Source organism: Puntigrus tetrazona, chromosome 1, assembly GCF_018831695.1.
Source record: "Puntigrus tetrazona isolate hp1 chromosome 1, ASM1883169v1, whole genome shotgun sequence".
Classification (NCBI taxonomy): domain Eukaryota; kingdom Metazoa; phylum Chordata; class Actinopteri; order Cypriniformes; family Cyprinidae; genus Puntigrus; species Puntigrus tetrazona.
In genome coordinates, this window is record NC_056699.1 from 4,505,218 (window position 1) to 4,526,847 (window position 21,630).

The following is a 21,630-nucleotide window of genomic DNA, read 5'->3' on the forward strand; positions in this document are numbered from 1 at the left end:
GCAATTAAGTCCACAGCAACCAGCAGCAACCATCCCTCTTTAAATGTCTAACAACTTGCTAATAAAACACCATCTTAGCAAATCCCTAGTAACTGCATAGCAACAGACTAAGGCACTGTCCCAAATGGAACAGTTCATGTGCACTTGTGATCTTATGGATTAACAATACATGCATGTCCATTAAGTCCATGAGACTGTAGGGTGTCCCATTCATAATTTTAGCCGAGCTTGCAGCAGACTTCTTCCTGACAGTCAAAGTGTCATTACATCATGATAAAAGTGTCTCTATAACTTTCAAAACTGCATAGTAACTGTCAAAATAACAAATAAAATTCCCCAAAAATTACTTAAACCCTCACTAACTACCCAGAACACCAAAGCAATGTGCACAAACCACCAAGGACATCTTAGAAACACCCTAGCAACTGCATAGTAATGGACTAAAAACCACACTCAACCCTTTAGCAATTACTTAGCAACCACTCAAAACAGGACAGTCACTCAGTGACAATTCAGTGTTTAAAAAAATGCTCAAAACACCTTAGCAACCACCTAGCAAAATTCTTGTAACTACCCAGAAACATCGGTAACCATTCAAAACAATCCAGTAACTGAAAAGCAATGTGATTAAAGAAACTTTGAAAATGCCTTAGTAACAACCTAGCAACATACCAATAAGCATCAAAATTCCACAGTAACTGTCAAAAATCCGACTTTAAATTCCCAAACTTTTATCTAACTGCCAAGGACACCAAAGCAATGTGCTAAAAACCACTCAGTACACCTTAGCAACACCCTAGCAACTGCATAGCAATGGACTAAAAACTACACAACCCTTTAGCAACCACCTAGCAAACACTCAAAACAGAGTTCAGGACAACTCCGCAACAGACACCAGAATACTTTAAGCACCTTAGCAACCGCCTAGCAACATACTAGGGACCCCCCAGAACACCTTAGCAACCACATAGCAACGTGCTGAAAAAGGCCCAGAACGTCCTAACAACTGCGCAGCACAGAAAAAACATTGCTGATATTTTCTTGAGAAGGTTTACAGATGTCGTTCTGTACGTTGTCCGGGGATCAGAGTGAGGAGAAGGCCAGCACCTCGTGATGATGTAAACAGTGTACTGGGCGTGAAGCCACACGTCTGCTGGATGGATGAGGTTGTCAGCCAAAGTGTAATCACAGTACAACACCAACACAACAGGAAAGGCAAATGCTACACACGACTCCAACCGCAAACACGACAAACGTTCACGAGCCCCGCCGACCTGCAGCACGTCGACACAATACCGCATGACAAATCATAATTAATTATGTTGTGTCAATTTTATTGACACATTTCTCCAAACGTGCCCAGAGGAAAGTCTTACTCACAGGTTACTCTGTCATTGCTCAGGAGCCTTGAGTCACGTTTATTGTTTCATGTAAGTGTCATGTATCAGATGTTACTCCTAATTTTTTTTATTTTTCTAAAAATAAATATATAGTTGCATACTTATACATTTAAATACATTTTTTTAATGATTTTAAATGTGTACAGTTTATATATGTTACACAGTACACGTACAATTATTACCAAGATGATGTATTTAATATATTGTTAATATATCAGTCTAAAGCTAAAAATATCATAGCTTATATAGCTCATTTGGTTGTGGGCATCATGAAGTTTAATTTTGCTGCACATGTTAAACTTTATTTTCATTTTCACTGCATACACGAATGAGTTTTCTTTCTTTTTCTGTTTCTCCTCGGACAACAAAAAATTGTTGACATCACACTACAGGAAATAAAAACCACAAACAAGACCCCTTTAAAATCCCAATTGTTTCTCCTAGCCAGTAACGAGGCTCAAAGGAAACTGAGGCCTTTTGGATTCTGTGATTCTTCTCAGAATAGCATTTTCCACTGTGTTCTAAGAGCGAGTGAGTAATAAAGTCTGAGAAGGGATCATTTACAGTGGGTCGTCCATACAAGAGGTGAACGACTGCGGAACCTCACAAGACCCCAAATGACACATCGTATAATTAATGAGTGACTGTAAATACCCCCTCCCATTCACTGGCTCCCAACAACCAGCCAGCGGCACACAATGGCGTCCACAAGAGTAGGACTAACAACAGCATTTAACATAAACCCTTCAACAGGAACAGAGCGCTTTAGCAAATCATTAACCAGCCCGTCACCGTCACGACGCTACCGGTGCTGGATGTGATCTACGGCTGGTCTGAAAGCGGTAGCCATGTCTTTTGCATGTACACACACTTCTACCCCCCCTTTCAGGCCTTGTGGAGTAAGCAAACGGGACGGTCGGCGATGGTTGAGCACGATGGTGTTTGAACACAGGAGGTGATTGCTGTTAACTCACACTCTTGTGTGTGTGTGTGCCTGCACTGATTAGCACAGTCTCCATCTGTTTCTAACAGCAGCGACAGTTTTTTGATCCCATTTCCTAAGTATAAAGGCGCGCCTTTTTATACATTCATTTGGGCCAGACATAATTTGACTCACTCTCTGACGAACAAAGTTGTTGGTGGGGTGTCGCATCTAAACTTTTTATTGCCACTTTAAAGTGTTAAAGTAGTCCTGCATGGGCCTTTGTACCAACTTTTCATGTTTGTCCTTATCTTCAGAAGAAAAAAAGGGGCTCTGATGTTTAAACAAGGTTGTTAAGTTTATAGGTTCAGTCCCGAGAGCCGGGGCGCCAACTGCTTCATAAACGACAACTTTATCTCACACAAAAAACGTTGCTAAATATATATTTTTTACATGGGTCGTGTGACATGGTTTTTTTTAAAGATAGCAATTGCTTTCCTTCATCTGCTTTAATGTTCTTTCTTCTTTAATTTTATTTATTTATTACAATAGTCTCATTTATTAAATTTTAATTAATTATAATAATTATTATTATTTATTACTGTATGTCAACAATAGTCTTACTTGGTAAAAATAATAATTTTTTTTATATATATATATATATATATATATATATATATATATATATATATATATATATATATATATATATATATAACATTGTTGGACTCTTTTGTTTTTGTTTCCATGCCCCATGTGCTCTGTTTGTGCCCTACTTTCTGTCTCCTGTTAATTGTCTCATTTTGTTCAGGTGTGTCTGGTTAATTTAGTAATTTCCTTTGTACTATAAGTTCCTGTTCGTCCTATGTTAAATGGCCCGGTCTCGTCTTTAATACGTGTGGTTCTAGTCTGTAGTATTATAATTTGCTCTTTTATGGACGATTAAAATTGTTAAAGTTATATTCTCGTTGAGTGCTCCTTTCCTGAACCACACAGTGACAATGTGTGAGCGTGTGTATAAAAGTTAAACTATTATATTGTTAACTATTTTATCGTTAACCTGGAAACATTTTAGGTTAAAAAAGTAATATAAATTTTAAATAAAACGTTGCAGTAGGATTCATGTCCATTTAGGTTGCAGGACAGGTTAGGTACTAAATTTAATAGTTTTGCTTTTGGGTTTTGTTCAAAACCCTAACCAGCAATAGTAATAGTGGCACCGACTACAAACTGTAACTCGAAATAAAAGCTACAAAGCTCAGCTTGAAAAAAAAAACATTTGCATGTATGCAAATCTGCTAGCCATGAAATCCGTTAGAGATGTAGGACACATGCTGAGATATGCAAACACAACCTCAGAGTATGAAACCCCTCTTTCAGTTTGAGATCACTGTTCTATCTCTACCAAGCGTGCGTAAGTCACGACCGCTGCGTACATGTGCCCTTTGAAAAGAGCCATTGAGACACGAGTTACAAACTCGAGGTACACAAACCTGCAAGCCAAACACGGTCACATAACCACCATGGTAAAAAAAAATTACCTTTTTAAAGCGATGCTGAGTGAGTTGCTCAGACTAAGAGTAGGCGTATATTTAGTATAAAACAGGTTGTGTTAAATGTGAGTTGGGCAGCTGCGATAATGAAAATATCCTTCATCACAAGGGCAATAAAAATGGGTCAGGCCACATTTCTTTAACAAACACAGAGACGGACAGCCACCCAGTCATTCAGCGAGTAATACACACACAGACTTTCTTCCAAATGTTTCCCCATACAAAGTTACTTTCCATAAAGTATTGCTCTACGCTTGTTTCTTAAACGGATTTCCCATGATCTCCAACTAAATTCAATTAAAGCTCCATAAATCTCGGAAACTGGGATTAAACTCAAGCGCATGATTAATGGACCTGTTTTATTAGTGGTTTCTCAGAACAGCTGTGGATCCCTCTGTCAGCCAAAGTTTAATAATTGTGTTTGCTAAGGCAAGCATCACTATTACTATTGCTCATAGGGTCAGGGATTTGAACCAACCCCTAAGTATTATGCAATTCTAAGTATAAAACTTGTATTAAGCCTGTAACTGTCTGCTATATACATGAGTGATTCATATATAGTAAAGCTTCTTGGGTAAGTGTGCTGTAACTTAAACAACATATCTGTATCTTGAAATGGGCATCACTCAAAACACCTAAGCAATCATAAAGCAATGTGCTTAAAATCGATTAAAACACCTTAGCAACTGCAAAGCAACACATTAGTAATCATTCAGATAAACTGTACAGCAACTCACCAATAGTCATTGAGAATTCCTTAGCAACACCCTAGCAATGCACTAACAATCGGTCAGAACACCTTAGCAACACCCTAACAACTGCATGGCAATGCACTAATAAACACCCAGGACACCTTAGCAACACCCTAACAACTGCATAGCAATGCACTAATAATCATTCAGAATGTCATAGCAACACCCTAACACCCAGGACACCTTAGCAACTGCACAACACTGCCCTAAGAATAATTCACAACATATAAGCAACACCTGCCTAACAATATTCTAAAAACAGTTTGAACACAATAATAACTTAGCAACAACACTGGGACCACCCAAAACAATCCAGCCACGGGACAGCAATGTGCTTAAAAAATATATAATCTTTTTCATTTAACGTTCTTTTGTAGCAAAGATTAAAGAAAAATCTCATATCACATCACTCAGTTGTAGAAAAGGAAATCAATAATAATTTCTTCATGAAATAACCTTCTCTGCATCGTCCTTTTACGGCAAAAAAATAAATGAAAATAAAAAAGCAGCTGCTCTAGCGTATAAGGAGGGTGTAACAAAAACCAGATGCAGCAGCAGGAAGAGCAGAGCAGAGCAGTCTGGGATAAGGGATTAGAGAGTGTCACACCATTCACCTCCACTGCAAGAGGGAACCTGTTAGTGGATTGGAAACATGTCCTCATTCAGTAGTTGGAAGGATACAGGGTGGAGACAGATATGTTGGTGGTTTAGAGAATACAGAAATCAGACCAATCTAAAATCTAACATAACACAGTTGATTATCAAACAATTAAATTAGAGAATACAGAAATCAGACCAATCTAAAATCTAACATAACACAGTTGATTATCAAACAATTAAATACCAAACAAATATGACTGTGTTAGTGCACTTTCAAATCAGTATATGTTACCTTAGCAAATGGTACATGCTCTGATCACAAAACAAACACGGCACACAAAAGTGGATTTTAATTTTTGTGGCTCACACTTATTTTGTCTTCTGTTATTTCCATACTTCCACAAGAAATTTCGTCTTGGCTAAAATGACTAAATATTATGTTAGAGGCTCAACAAATCAAGCAAGCAATAAAAAACGCTTTAATGTTGATGTTGTCTGGATCTGCTAAACCTCATCATCTCATCACAGGAAACTAACACAACCCACGCACACTATAACAGCACATGCTAAAGGGCATTGTCTTTTCCCGTGATAGTAACACAAACTATTGTTTTTCATTAAAATGCACAATCAAACTCTGATGAAAATAATGGCCTACCAGCTGTCAGAATTTAGACTTGATAAACTTTTATTACATTCAGCTTTTAGTGAAATATACAACCCCCCAAAATGGGCACTTTAGAATTGTCTTAATGTCATTAAATTGCATTGCACTATATAAGTGCCATGAATTCTTTTTAAAATAACACAGGCATATTTAAGATAACATTTAACAAAAAGCATTTTTGCTTAAACAACTAAAACACTGCTTTGTGGAAGTAAATTTATTGACATGACATGAACTACAACTATGGTTACTCTACCAGGACACTTGTGTGAACTTGAGTACAACTGACCTAATATATTCACTACCATTCATAAACACAGCTGATTAAAAGTTAGTGTAATCATAATTTGTCTACAGGGGGCAGTTGCATAAACGTATGGTTCGACTGTATATATTAACCCAAAATGAAAAAATTATCATTAATCACTTTACTTGGCAGTCAATAAGACACAAACCTCCTGTTTTTTTATCCAAAATATCTTAAAATGTATTCTGAGGATTTTATGGGTTTGGAATGACATGAGGGTAAGTGAATAATGACAAAATGTTCATTTTGAGGTGGAGTAACCATTTAAGACCAAGTTAACCAAGTTGTAATCAGTCTTACTTTTCAGTTTAGGCCAAAATACAATTTATGTAACTGAATTTAAAAACAAAAGGAGTTATGACCAGTCTTGAGGAGTCTAGTAATTTATGCAACTGGCCACAGGTGGCACTCTATTCTATAAATCCATGGAATATAAAAATGTAAAAGGAAATGTCATGTCTATGACCCCCAGAGGTGCAATCTGCGACTGACTGGACAATAAAATCAGGACAGCACAAAATCATGCATGGCACAAAAAAGTGATGTTTTGAGTGGTTTCCTGTAATGTTATTATATCAAACCAGCAATTTCCGAGAGGATTTGGGGCTGCTTCTCTGGGTCCTCAGGCACCAGGGAGGTCCAACCCATCCTGCCAATATGGTCTGCGGGGAAAGCTGGACCCAATATCTGCACACATGAAAACATTCCTCTGTTGATTTATTTTTAGACCTAATCTCAAACAGATTTCCACGTTGAGCAAGTCGGCTGGGACCGAGAGCGGCTGCACCCAATCCGTGGAAGCATGGCCCCTCTGAAAATGAATGTTATTTTGTTTTTCTTCTGGGGATTTGAATTCTGTCACTTTCCACTCGTTTGGTGGTAAGCCTGCTAAGCCTGAAAAAGCTGTAGTTTAAGGGACAAGCAAGGAAAAGATTTGTTTGTGACACTGGGAAAAGAGGATTGGCGTGTTGGAATGTGTAAAGTACTTTATTATTCCCACAACCCCACAAAATATCCTTTCTAAGCCTAGCGTCAGATTGTTTAACACACAGGACAATAAATTTCTTCAGACACAATAACAACATTTTTATAAAGAAACTTTCTTTCTGTTGCAAAATGTGCCGGCGCTGTTTTAGGGTCTTCTGGGTGGTCGCTCAGTGGTTCCTAACTGATCCAAGCCCACCTTCGAGTCACTGTGATATTCTGATCCTTAGATATGCCTCGGGTCCCTGCTTCAAAGAAAGGCAGTGGGACTTTTTGCCTTGTTTTATCGTCCGCCAAACAAAAATCGTAAAAGCATCCTCTCCTCATCAAGCCATGTGATTTGAGGTATCATTCATGTCAATAGCTGAAACGGTGCAGTATGAGTTACGCACAAAATTGTAATACTTGGGGCTAAAGGTTTGTTCACATAAGTTTGAGCAAGCACCATTAATAATAATTTGCAGTCAGAGGTGCTAAAAACGACCCCAGGTACCCTATGTCCTTTGTCCCTCCAGGCTCACCTTGTCAGCCTCCCAGACTTGGAGGCAAAGCCGTGTCAGAACAGCACTCATGTCTCCAACTAGAGGAAATTGATCTCTCAAGTCTGTCACACAACTATGAAGGGGCCAGGGGCTCAAGTGTCAGGTTACAGGAGGCAGGTGCAAACCCACCACTGGGGCCACGAACGGCAAGTGAGGTGAGGAAGCGTGACTTTCCTGGTTAACATTCCCCGCTAAGTGTCCTAAAAGCTAGTCAAACCCCCTAAACCCTACAGCAACTGGTGCGATATTCACACAGAAATGTATGCGCGGTATTCCCACTGGGCTGGCCCTGCAGAAAGAAAGCTGTAAATAGTATGAAAGATGGCCAACATGCCTTGGATTTCTCCAGCTCCGGTATACCTGAAGAAGGGGGAAAAAAAGGACCCTCTCCTGCCAAAGGTATCGTCTGCGAAATTAGCACAGGTGCAAGGTTTCGCACAACAAAGGGCTCTTTGTGAGTAGCCCTGATCATGTTTTGTGACTGGGTTTCAATTTGGGAAAGAAAATGTAATATCTTAGAGAACAAACATGGTTAGTTTGAAAAGCATGGTTGCATTATCTGGGTAGTGATAGACTACAATTAACACCGGTTGTTAAGAAATAAGTCCCGGCTTACAATGTCATCGGGAACAGAAGCATGGACATTTCTGGAGAGAGGCCAATCCAAACAGAATTCCTTTCGCTTGGCATTCCAGCTTGATTAATATTGAAGGTAGGGTCAGGCGGTAAGGTTTACTGCGCAAATATAGTTACACAAATGGCAAGACATTATTTCAAGTGCATAAGTGTGGTTCTTTCCTCGACAAATGGTGCCTGTCAGCATTAGCTTTGGGCATTTAACAGGACTCTCTTTGATTGCTGTTGTTTTTACACTAGTTACGATCAATAGGCATGCAGCTAATTCAGCCAACAAGCGCTAAGTGTTCAGTGTTTCTCCTCATTGACACACGTGGACCAGAGTTCCACGGTGTGGCTGCTGCTAACAGCTGTCTGCAGCCAAAATAGGAAGTCCCTGTGGCGAGACAGCCCCGTGTGTTCAGGCTGGGAAACCTCTCAACAACATCCTGTGGTCACCTGGACACTATGACCCAGAAGAAAGGACTCCTTAGAAAGCGGCCCCAGCAGCAGAGTCCTGCCTGAGGGCCCCTAAGGAGGAGAAGACCTGCTATTTGGTGCGTGGAAAAGGAGGAAGCCTTTGTAAATAACATCCCTGGAATCCCTGAGCGTGCTTGCTTTGGAGTGCGCTCCCCCTTACCAAAAAGGCTGAAGGGGAAGAATCGGATCACAGGCAGCCTTGGGTTGTCACCTGTCTGGGAAGTGAGGGGGATGAATGAAGACTTAACAGAAAATTAAAGAGAAGGAAGAGGGAGCGAGACAAAGAGAGAGAGAGAGAGTCAGAGATGGAGAGATAGAGAGAGAAAACCTCCCAGGTACTCTGGCACTTAATTACTTCTCAGAGGATAAATATTTCTTTAGTTACAGGGGTAGAGAGACAAAGAATGAAGAGCTGTTCCAGGAGTGATTATCTCTCCGTTTCAGGTGTTTCTGAACATATTAAGAGCTCTCATGCTACTATCGGATAGCTCCCAGAAAAAAAGAAAGAAAAAGAAAAACACTACTGTTTGTTAAGTGGAGATTAGAACAACAAACTGGCCAGAGCCCTTTGAGGCTTATTTTTTGAGGAGTTTCTCATCCAAACATTAAAAATCATCCACATTGCTGAGTAACGCTTGATTTAACCGCAAGAATATTTGACTCTATAAAACTGAAAGCACAGCATCTGGTGGTCCTGTCTGTTTAGTACCGTCACAAAGCAAGTAAACGTCTTTGATTAAATTTAAAGAACAACATTCTCATCATCCGTTCATGCTAGCAGGCCCCGTGAGGGACGGGTATTCATATGGAAACTGTATGCAATTATTTACAATCCAAACCTATTCAGACTTGGGTGGAAACCATGTGTTGGCCCCCCATGGTTTAAAGCTTCCCCTTCCTGTCCACACTAATAGCCTATTCATGGCAATGTGCACCTCAGAGACTGTTGGCTGGGCTGTTATTGGCCTTTATGAAAGTTAAATGAACAAGGCGCATAGGAAACTATAGTGGGCTGCCGGTTTGCAGAGGGCCAACATCATTGTGGCTTTTCTGTGCAGGGTGGAAACATTCTATGCAGAGTTTTCATGTCTTGCCGTTTCATTTGTTAGAGAGAAGACTTTCTTTGTAATAGTCAGCAATCTTCTCAGCACTTATTGCTATGTTGCATATTTTAAGGAAAATAAGATTTTTACAATTTTGGAAAAATTGCAAGTGGTGCAAAAGTTGCTGAAAAAGTCGATGCAAGGTTTTTTTATGTTTTTTTTTGGGGGGGGTAGTGGTGGTTGTCAAGGCTTGCTAAATAGTTGCTAGGCATTACTGGTGTTTGCTTCTTGGTTCTATGGTGTTTTTAGCATTTTGCAGTTCCTATGGTGCACTTGGTGGTTTCAAGTGTGTTTAACTGGTTGCCAGAGCATTGCTGGATGGTTGCTAATATCATGTTTTTTTGTGGTTTTTAGTGCATTGCCATGTAGTTGCTAAGAGAGGTGTGCACCATTCCAAATTATCTGAGAAATGCTTTTAAAACTCCAGTTCTAATCCTAAATTAAAATCAAATATGAATGCATGTAAAGGTGTAAATACAGTTCACTAAAATTCAAAGAAATCCATTCAAGTATAAAAGGATTTTAAGGAGTTTTAAATAATGGCATGTCAGTGAATCATTAAAAAAAAAAAACAATGGCCGAAGGACTATAGGAGCTATGTTAAGATTCACCTCTCTGTGGCAAACTTGACATTTCTCTGTGCTGTGAGCCAACACAAGGTCCTTAGAAAGCAGAACGTCTGCTGAACCATCTTTACAGGACAAAAGGCATTCAGAATCATTAAAAAACCAGACCAGAGCAAACCTTTTCTCTCCTCTTCAACTCCCTGCACTTTTTTGGACGTTCCGAAGCGGCTGCCCTAAAACGGGGACACCAGATGCCGGAACAAACCGGCCGCTTCATTCTCACAATGCCACAGATTGTTGGTGCCCATTGCTTCAGAGGAGGAGGAAAGGGATTGGGAGAGGGGGGCATTGGGTGGCAGAAACGGGATTCTGCCAAGTGGTAAGGCTGCCAAGTGTTGGTCTGGTGATGGGAGGAGCTTGTCACAAAAGGTGGGTGGGGGATGTGGTTGCAGTGTGGAGAATAATGCTGATTTTCAGAAGGCCTGTAGAGGCCATTGGTGGCACTTGGAAGCATATTCTAAGAATGTTCATAACAAAATAGTCTCAGATTATGGGGAAGTGCAATCCTTTGCAATAACTGCTATTAGAAATGTTACTAAAAACAAAAAATCCTAATACTTCAGGATTTGGGATTTTAATAACTTCTAACCCTAAGCATTTAACTTTGACTTGGGAAGGGAAATTTTTACTTACCTCCTAGCAACCATATATTTTTTTTAAATGGCATACTATATTAATACATTTCTGTAGGAAAGCATTTTTTTACCATTGTTGATGTGTGTGACTGTGTGTGTGTGCGTGTATATATATATTTATATTTATATCTTTGTACATTACAGCGATGGCGCATAACACAAAGGCTAATTCCTCATCTAAATCCTCTGAATGGATCTGAAAGGCGTGAGCCCAGACCTGCGGTACAGTGGGACTTATGCAAACGGAGGCCCTGTTCTCTTCCACCCTGCCCTCCCTCCCCAGCAGCCGTTCAAACCTCTCCATGCTTAGGAAGTTACTTATTAAGAACCAGCGTCAGCATGCAGTGCCAAGCTCCTTTTTTCTCCTCTGCCGCTTTGGCTTCTTTTCCCGTTTCAATACCCACTGTCGTTGCCTTGTGTTTTTTGGGTTAGGAGGGGCGGTTGAGGGGGGAGTGCATGCCTGGAATGTTAGTAAGCGTCCTATTCACTCTAGGGGAGTGTTGTAGAGCAAAAAAGAAAACGAACGGAAAAAAGCAAGAGAGAGTGGGAGAAAGACAGAGTGAGGGAGGACAAAATGCCCACAACAGACTTGATGTTGATCGCATTAATGCATTGGAGCGCTGGGTATGGTGTAAATGATTGAAAGTGCTTCCAGAACTTTTGCCGTTGGCGTTGACAAAGCCGGCTCTGTTTCCTCCCGCTGCACTGCAACCCCCTTCCCCGAGCACGCATACACACACACACACACACACACACACACACACACACACACACACACACACTTGATGGTTGTTTTCTCTTCGATGTTTTTTTCAGAAGGGAATGGATGCGGTGCACAGAGAGGGAATAGAGCCAGGGTCTGTCCGCCAGGGATCGAGCCAGGGGCCTCAGTCAGGGGAGGGTGTGTTGGGGGACCTTTTCGAGATGCTGAAGAGTGAGCAAATGAGGCATGGATGGGTCAGATGGGTTGAGAGAGGAACCGGGCTTGACGAGAAGGAGGGGAGATTACAGGTCAGGGCAAAGAGTTGGAATAAATTAAGTTCTACCGCGGTACAGAATGGTACATTGTTAGCGCCAACAGACAGACAGCGGATGAACAATCCTAGCTTTGTGTCCAGTACTGGCAGAAGGCAACCTCTCTCTTTTTCCCCTGATTTCACTCTGGATGAATCCACTTTGAGATCCTGCTATCTGTGGATGCATGTCAGAGCCACATAGAAGAACCAACTAAAACATTGAAGAGAGAGAGTGAAAAAAAAAACCCTTTAATTAATGTGCAATGGTTTGGATTATCTATCTATCTATCTATCTAATATATATATATATATATATATATATATATATATATATATATATATATATATATATATATATATATATATATATATTAGGAAGAGTTCAGATGCAAAAGCCTCTAAGTACGCCTGGCAATTATCTTTAAAAAAAAATGTTTTATGTAAGTACTGGTACTTCTCAGAGACTTGAGGCTGGCATTTAGCACATTTGAATTAAAAGTTCTTGATGAAAATTTAATATGTGTGGAGAGCATTATCTCAGTATAGTTATCTTATTTTTGACCAAGATGGCTTTTAGAGGCTTTTGCATCTGATATACATCTAGTTAGTGGTGCAAGCAAAAGCAGCATCATTCTGACTGGCACATGACCAAATTAGACTCTTAACCCTGAATATCAAATGGGTTGGTTTCCCTAAAATGAATATTATCCTCATGTTGTTCCAAACTTTGACTTGAAGATATTTTGACGATTGCTGAAGTCCAAACAACTTCGGACCCCATTGACTTTCATTATAAAATGTCTTCTTTTAATGGCTTGGAACATTTAACTATTAATTGCATAGCAGCACCAAGGCAAAAATCCAGAGCTCTTTTCGCGTTTTCTTTTTTTTTGTTGTACATTTTGCACTGGAAACACATTTGGAAATGTACAAAAACCATGCACTATGTCTAAAAATACTATGCAGTGAAGTATTTTGTTAACATATCATTAGATTTGCATGCCGCACGCACGCAGACCGCATGTTTGGTTTCTGAAAACTGAAAATGATGTAAACTACAACCAGTTATTGTACACTGTCATTTTTTCCATCCTCTAAAATGATAACCATCACAGCCACAGCTGCTTTTGCATATCCTATGCAAAATGCGCTCCGACTGTTACGCCGTGCATGTTTGCATGGTTGCTTTCTTGTCCTAAGAACAGCACCTTTGACACACTAATTAATTTGCATTATGGAAAATAACTCAGTGGAATCAGGCTCCTCAAACAAATGTCACTTCAAGGCTGTAGTATGTGTGTGTGGACTATGCTTCCCTTTCTGTATAAACACATTTTGTCCTTGGGCGCAGACTACATGCTGTGTCTAGGTTCGGGGCAAATGGCTTCACCACGTGGAGTCAATATCATTTACAGGGACTGTTACTCAAGGAAGTTGTGTGGAAGCCCTTTTCTACCACCGAATATTAATTAATTAATTTATTTTAAAAAGTAACTGACATTTCATCCCACATGACATCTCACAATTATTTTCTTTCTCAAAATTTTTATTTTACAGCTCACAGTTCTGAATTTATAACTCAAAAGTTGGAGTTGCGAGTTTATATCTTTATAATATACCAATTCAACTTATATTATGCGAATAGAAATGTATTACTTTAACACCGCAATTTACTTCTCACAATAAAAAAAAATAATAATTCTATAATAATATCAGAGTTGTGAGATAAGATATAAACTCACCATTCAGACTTTTTTCTTGTCATTTTCTTGTTAAAAGTCGACTTTTTTTCTTGTCTTTTCTTAGAATTTAATTGTGAGATATAAATTTTTTTAAACTTTTAAAGTCCAGTTCTGAGGAATAACAAGACTATTTACTTACAGCTGTGAGTTTATATTTCACAATTCTGTATTTTTAACTCACAAAAGAATAACTTGCTTCTTGTAATGTCAGAATTGATGTTAACTACACAACTTTGAGAAAAATGTCTGAATTTTGAGTTTATATCTCACAAATCTAACTTTTATAATACGATTTCAACACTATATTATACATTATTATATATTATTCTGACTTCATACATTTTGGGGAAAAAAAGTCAGAATTGCATTTTTTCTTTCTTAGAGGAAAAAACATTACTATACAAATGTGCAATTCTTCCTGTCGAGGAAAATGTTGTTGCAATCATGAAAATAAAGCCAACAATGTCTGTATGCAGTGCTTAAGTTATCTATCCACAGGCTTATGAGTCCAAATTTCATAAAATCGATTTGGATGGACAATGTGCAAATGGAATCTTGACAGTGGTATTTCCAAACAAGTCTTCACTATATATATTTTTTCAAACGCACATCTGGTTAACACATATGTTCCATGTTCATTTGCTGCACAGATGAGGCCCTCTGCGTAGCACGTGACAGATGCAAGTCTGAACGCAAATCACAGTTCACACATTATTTATTGCAACCAGCCGCTGGCATATTTTTGCACTGAACTCACTCACATGTGCTTAACATGCATGAATACGGCACACGCAGTTCCCACACTGATTGCAGAAAATCCACGAATAAAATTTCCAAAAGAGAAAATCATGCAGTGATAAGTGGGAATTGTGTTAAGGGTAACCGTTCCTTTAAATGATCGATAGATGTTAAGGTTCGTCGTGGAAACATTGATGCCTCTTTTTTTTTTTTCCTTTTTATTACAGACTCTTAAAGTTATTTCAGCCTAAACTTTGCAGCCTACTTTCCTGTCATTAATCTCTTTGGAAGTAATTCATCTGAACGATATGCTCCTTTTATCTTGACTTTGGTGGAGATGCTGTTATAAAACTGATAACCCTTTAGCCCTTTTTAGGGCATTTCCCTTGTCTATTGTCCTAGGCTTGCGTAGCCAAAGGGAATGCTATTGTGTAGACGAATACAACAAAGGAAAATCCTGCTGTTAACCTTATTCCAACCCCAGTGTGATGAGCACTCTAAGGTCATCGCCGGTGTGTAACTAACCTTTGAGCTAAACAGGCAGATTTTATCAAAAACAATGTGTGACCAATGTATAGCTCCTCTTCTTTGACTCGGTAAAATAACTTCCATTGATCATCTGATAAGCATGTGGTTGTGTTTCCAAATTAGACACTACAAGCTTTTCTTCATTAAGGGCTGTCAACCTTTTGACCTCGGCAGTACATATGCTGATGCCTTTCTCACCGAAAGCACATGTTGTACTAGAACACATCCTTAAGCAGCTCTAAGCCCTGAGTTTTGTAAGAACCAGTAAAAAGAGGGGTTTTAATCTCACGGTTCACAAAGACTTACAAGTAACTGAATACGGTAATCCATTTTTACATTTGTAGTAATCGAGTGTATATATATATATATCATTCAAACACTTTGCAATAAGGTTCATTAGTTAGTAAAAACGAACTAAGAATGAACAATACTTCTACAGCATTTCTTAATTTTAGTTCATGTTTATTTCAGCATTTAATGTTGTTGCTGTAAGCTGTTAACGTTAGTTAATGCGCTGTGGGCTAGCATGAAAAAACAATGAATTATTGTATTTTCATTAACTAACATTAACAAAGATTCATAAATAGCATAACAAACGCATTGTTCATTGTTTAAGTTGATAAATTAATGTTAACAAATGACACCTTACCGTAAAGTGTTACTGTTTTTTTATGTTAAAGAAATTCAATCTTTTATTTAGCAATAAGTCTTTAAATTAATCAAAAGGGTTAGTAAAGACATGTTTAAAAATATTTCTATTTCAAATAAATGCAGTTTGTTTCATTTATCAGAATCCTGAAAACAAATGTAATCACTGGTTCCACGAAAATATGAAGCAGCGCGACTGTTTTCAAATATACAGTAATAATTAAAAAAATAATAATTTTGAGCAGTAAATCAGCATATTAGGATGCTGCTTTGTAGGATTATGTAAAACTAAAGGCTGGAGTAATGATTGTGAAAATTAATCTTTGCATCACAGGAATAAATTAAAATAGAACAACATCAAAAAAACATTAAATGTCAGTAAAACCTGCCCCTTAATTAGAGACAGCAGCTGAAGGTGGGAACGGGGGGGAGGAGGAGGAGGAGGAGGAGGAGGAGGAGGAGGAGGAGGAGGAGGAGGAGGAGGGCTCAGAAACCGCAGGAAGGCAAAGGGAGGAAGTTGAGAATGAAATACCTTCAGTGAAGGGCTGCGCTTGGAGCTTCAACAAACACAAACTATACAGTCAAAGAAAAAACTAAGAGTCATAAGGAAGGTGAATTACACATCACATTTTTTTAATTGATCAACCGATAATTCAGTTTCAGTGGCTGATAACTTTTGTCCATTTCAGAATTTTATTTATATATATATATATATATATATATATATATATATATATATATATATATATATATAACAGCTGTCTAGAAAATGTACAAAATGCTAAACATAAATAATTTCCATGCTTTTATAGGTCTCAAGATGCTATCCCACACCCAAGTTCATTTTCAAGCCATTTCTCGATTCAGGTTTGATTTAATCTAGATCTAGCTCTCTTCCCAAACAATGCAAATGTTTGGAGGAAGCCGGGGTGGATATAGCTCAGTGACAACAGGCTGTGCGTGTCTGTGTGTCTGAAGGGTCACAGAGACCCCTCTATGACCAGTCAGCCTGGAGAGCAGGTGGTCCTTATCGTCGTCTTTCCAGTTTGACTGGGACACTCGCCACATTGTGCTCCGCCAAGTTTATAAGCAGCACCTGTGGGATCGCTGGCCCCCCGGCTCAAACATGTGGTGGTGGAGTAGACCTTAGGGGAAGTTTTGGAGCAGTTGTGCTTCAGCTGAACTGTAACCGGACCGAATGAACAATAACTCAACCAAAAAACAATATCCAATGCAATGTAAAAGTCATGTATCATTATGCAGAATCGGCTGTATCTTATTACTTGAATGTATGTGTGTATGTATGCATTTGTTTATTTTTCCTAAAATGCATTTGAGTTATTTTTTGTACTGCTTTTTTGATTTGTGATAGCCCTTGGAACGCGTTCTCGACGCGTTCACAGATTGGGAAGCATTGTTATGAGAGTTTGCACACCTTTGCATAAATCGTTTGCATCTGACACCTCTGTCAACGTGGAACAGAGCTTTATAATCATTTAATTAATTGAACTAATTATTAGTGGTAATCTTGCATTTTAGTATTTTTTACCCTTTGGCAGAAGCGCACTCTTCACAAGGATGCAAACTTGTGCATTAAATGCATTCATGGTCAGTAACTCATTTTAAGTCTAACTTCCGTTAAACCGGGTGTTTTCTAACGCTGAATTACAAATAGCATCCAGGCACATCTCTGAATGCAATGGCGTAGCAAGAATGTTTTGCACGGAGTACGTTTCGAGCTTAAAATGTTTACCCATAAATGAACGTTGGCTAAAATGAATGGCCATCTGAGATGTATATGAGTTTGTTTCTACATCACAACGGATTCGGAGAAATGCGGCATCACTTGCTCAAACATTAATGAGTTAATTAATTGATTTACTCTGCAGTGAATGGGTGCCGTCTGGAATGAGAGAACATACAGCTGATAAAAAAACATCACTATTATCCTCTTGTAATCCACATGACATCCATCATTTTAATTTTAACAGCATGAATGAATGAGGCGTTTATATAGCGGTTTATTGCCATACACCCAAAGCGCTTTACATACGTATAGGGGACAGTGCTATTATGAACATATTTTGCAACTGACTGTTTTCACTTGTAAACAGGGTTTGACCTTTGCATACTTCCTTTCTGATTTAGACAAGACAACCTTTCACTAGAGAAAGCAATATCACAGACGATATTTTGGATTGAAGCAACAGTCTGAAGCTAAAAAGTGGATTTTCTCTCACACGCATACAACTTTTCACTACATAATGTGCTAACTGAATGTATTTACGGGAGCGGTGTGAATAATTTGTGGATTTGTGTTTTTATCGGCTGTTTGGACTGTCATTCTGACGGCACCCATTCACTGCAGAGGATCCAGTGGTGAGCAAGTGATGTAATGCTAGATTTCTCCAAATCTGTTCTGATAAAGAGACAAACTAATCTACATCTTTTATGGCCCGAGTGTGAGTAAAAGAAGTGGATTTAATAATCTCTGTAAAATCCCAACTTTTGCAGCCTTTGTAGATGAGTAGAACATCACCGATATGCTACCTAATCTATCATCTCTACATATTATCACCACACTTTAAATGTCACACTGTACGGAGGCTCTAGTGTTGATCCGAACGTGCTTCGCTTGTTCACCTCAGCCCTCTGATAAGTGGAAAATTGAGTTGAGGAAATGAAGCCCAAGTTGACTTTGGGTAGTTTAGCACTACCATATAATTGGTGTTCATTTGGTACCATAATTATGCTCAGGAAAGGACAAAAATAGTCGAACTTGTCAAATTATTAATGGCCCTATAAGTGCAAAGATAAAAGCTCCCCTGTTCAGACTGTGTTTATTAAGAAAACACAGAGGTGGGTTGTGAAAGGTTTAGCCACCAACACCGCGGCGGTACAAGTGAGCCTTTGCCACGTGTTATGTTCTGCCCCATAAATATTGTTACAAGCAAACGATCAGCATTCAACTTTTTAAGTTTCCTGTGTTATTTCAAACTTTAAAAATAAGTTAAATTCAGCGTCAGAATGTAGGTTTGTTTAAATGTATATTTTTTCGGGTGTGAAACTGACGTTTTTCAAACTAAAGCTAGACGATATTTGGATTATATTTATTTAAAGGTTTGATAAGTTCATTCATTCATTCATTCTGTTGGTGAATGAATCAATTAACACTCATTTAACTACTAAAATTGTTCCTGGTCTCTAAAATAAAATAAAATCTCTCTCTCTCTCTCTCTCTCTCTCTCTCTCTCTGTCTCTCTCTGTCTCTCTCTCTCTCTCTCTCTCTCTCTCTCTCTCTCTCTCTCTCTCTCTCTCTCTCTCTCTCTCTCTCTCTCTCTCTCTCTCTCTCTCTCTCTCTCTCTCTCTCTCTGTCTCTCTCTCTCTCTCTCTCTCTCTCTCTCTCTCTCTCTCTATATATATATATATATATATATATATATAAATCATTCTAAAATCTGAAATAAGAAGATTAGTCATATTATATTAGAGAAACATTAAAGAAGAGTAACAAAACAACGTTAGCGACTGATCTATGGTCAGTATTTTCTTTCACACCACTCACAATTTTTTTTTTTTTTTGTGTCTCTATAAAGTCGCAAACCGGGTTGTGGTGAAGTGTAAGTCAATAAAAGAGGTAAACGGAACGGTTTTCATGCGTGCATGTGAAATATCACGCCCGATAAAAAACCAATTCATAAACTTTCTGGGAAATTAATGTTGGCCACAATAAAGCTTACCATGCGCCCTGTCAGCAAGAGTCCATTCACTGAAACACTAAACATTTCAAACAATAAAATATCATATTATATTATATGCATGCTATACATGCACGTTTCTAATCTTTAAAATGCATTTCATACAAGGTTTTACAAGTGTCTTTTTTTTTAAAGTGAACTGCTAGTTTATTTAGTGCATGAAATGAAATGATCAATATTAAGACCTCATTAATTCCGGTTTTGTCAGTACTATACCGATTTCATTTCCCAATTTTCCTTTTAACAAAAAAAAAAAAAAAAAGAGTACCCAAAAGAAAAAGGAAAAAAGCTTCTAGGTAGCACTGGGTGAGCATACAAATGCTGTTAACTCTTTTTGCATATCATATGCATTGAACCAATCAAACTGTAGCCACTGCACTGCTTACAAAAGAAAGCATGTTGAATGAGCTACAGGATTGTGGTTTTTTTCTGTGGATTTGGCCTCCGCCGGTGATTCATTGTTCCTGTGAACATATACCGCACCGCTAAGTTGTTATACAGCCTTGGACACGTTCCACAATAATGTCAAACAATATTCATTTGTCCTCTTTGTCAATACCACAATGCCTGACGAGTGGGAGGTTTGTGGCAAAGGTTGGCCAGGTGGCGTCTTCTAAACAGAGTGCAAATGTTTACAGACGTTACAGCCCGTTCGCTTGGCATTATTAGAGAACGTACGCTAAACAACGCAACGGCCGAATTATTATTCCATTATGGGATTATTTCATATCACCGTCGTGTCCTGAAGTTGACCCAGCTCGACCCGAGCGCCCCTCGAATCCCCAGAAGTCCGAGAGAACTAATTGAAGAGAGACAGGGAAAGTTGTTTTTCTTGGGACAGCTGCACCGAGCTGGTGTGCGCTGTCTGTATCAGATGTCCCCCCACACATCCTAATACAAATATTGTGCGGCAGTTGCCATGGTCACGACCAGGCAACAGCTGGCAGGATTCAGTTCACCTAGAACCTGTTCCTGTTGGCGTGAGTCCAGGCGCTCCATGCTGGAGCTTCTTACCGCCGAATAGGAGATGCCACGGGATATTTGTTCTGCGTTTTACATTTTTTCCTTCCTGTTTTTCTCGTATACTGCCTCTAGATATCTGCTGACAATCTGCTAGTAATATATTGTTTGCTATACTACCAAAACGCATCTTTTTTTTTTTTGTTCTGTAATGCAGTTATTTGGATAAACCATACAGTTCTATTATACATATACTATATTTATCCTTCTATAATTATTATTATAATCATTGTTATTTCTAGCTAGGTTAAACATTAAACTATGACTGCTGAAATATTTATATATTAATAATCAATAAATAAAAAAATATGGCCACACAATATAGTATGTTACTACATTCAATTATATAGTTTAGCAAGTGCTTATACATACACACACACACACACACACACACACACACACACACACACATAAGCCTATATATTGTTTCATTATATTGTTCATTAACTATTTTGCAGATGACAGATAGATAGATAGATAGATAGATAGATAGATAGATAGATAGATAGATAGATAGATAGATCTGAAATATGCCTCCATACAATGAATGAAAAAAAATATATATATTTATGCATGCATGTACACACACACAGTTTAACTAACCAATTAAAAACACTGAAAAATGTTACATCTGAACGTACACGTACACTGTTTTCGTCGTGTGTGTTTTTTTCCACCAGATACTCATCATTCTCATTTTGTAGCTGAAAAGAGTCCAAGTAATGAAAGCGTTCGAGGAGGCGCGCGCGCGTTCCTCTCCGCGGCGCGTCTGCTCGGCTCCTATCTCGCGCGCAGGGTTCAGGTTACGGTTATCGGAAGGAATCTACGAAAAAAGCGGAGCCAAGCGCAACTGCTCATCATCAGGACAGATTAACCTTGTCAAGCGGGGGTGTACCAGGAAGCGAAGGAGAGAGAGAGAGAAAGAGAGAGAGAGAGAGAGAGAGAGAGAGAGAGAGAGAGAGAGAGGGAGGAGAGGGGGTAGATAGAGAGAGAG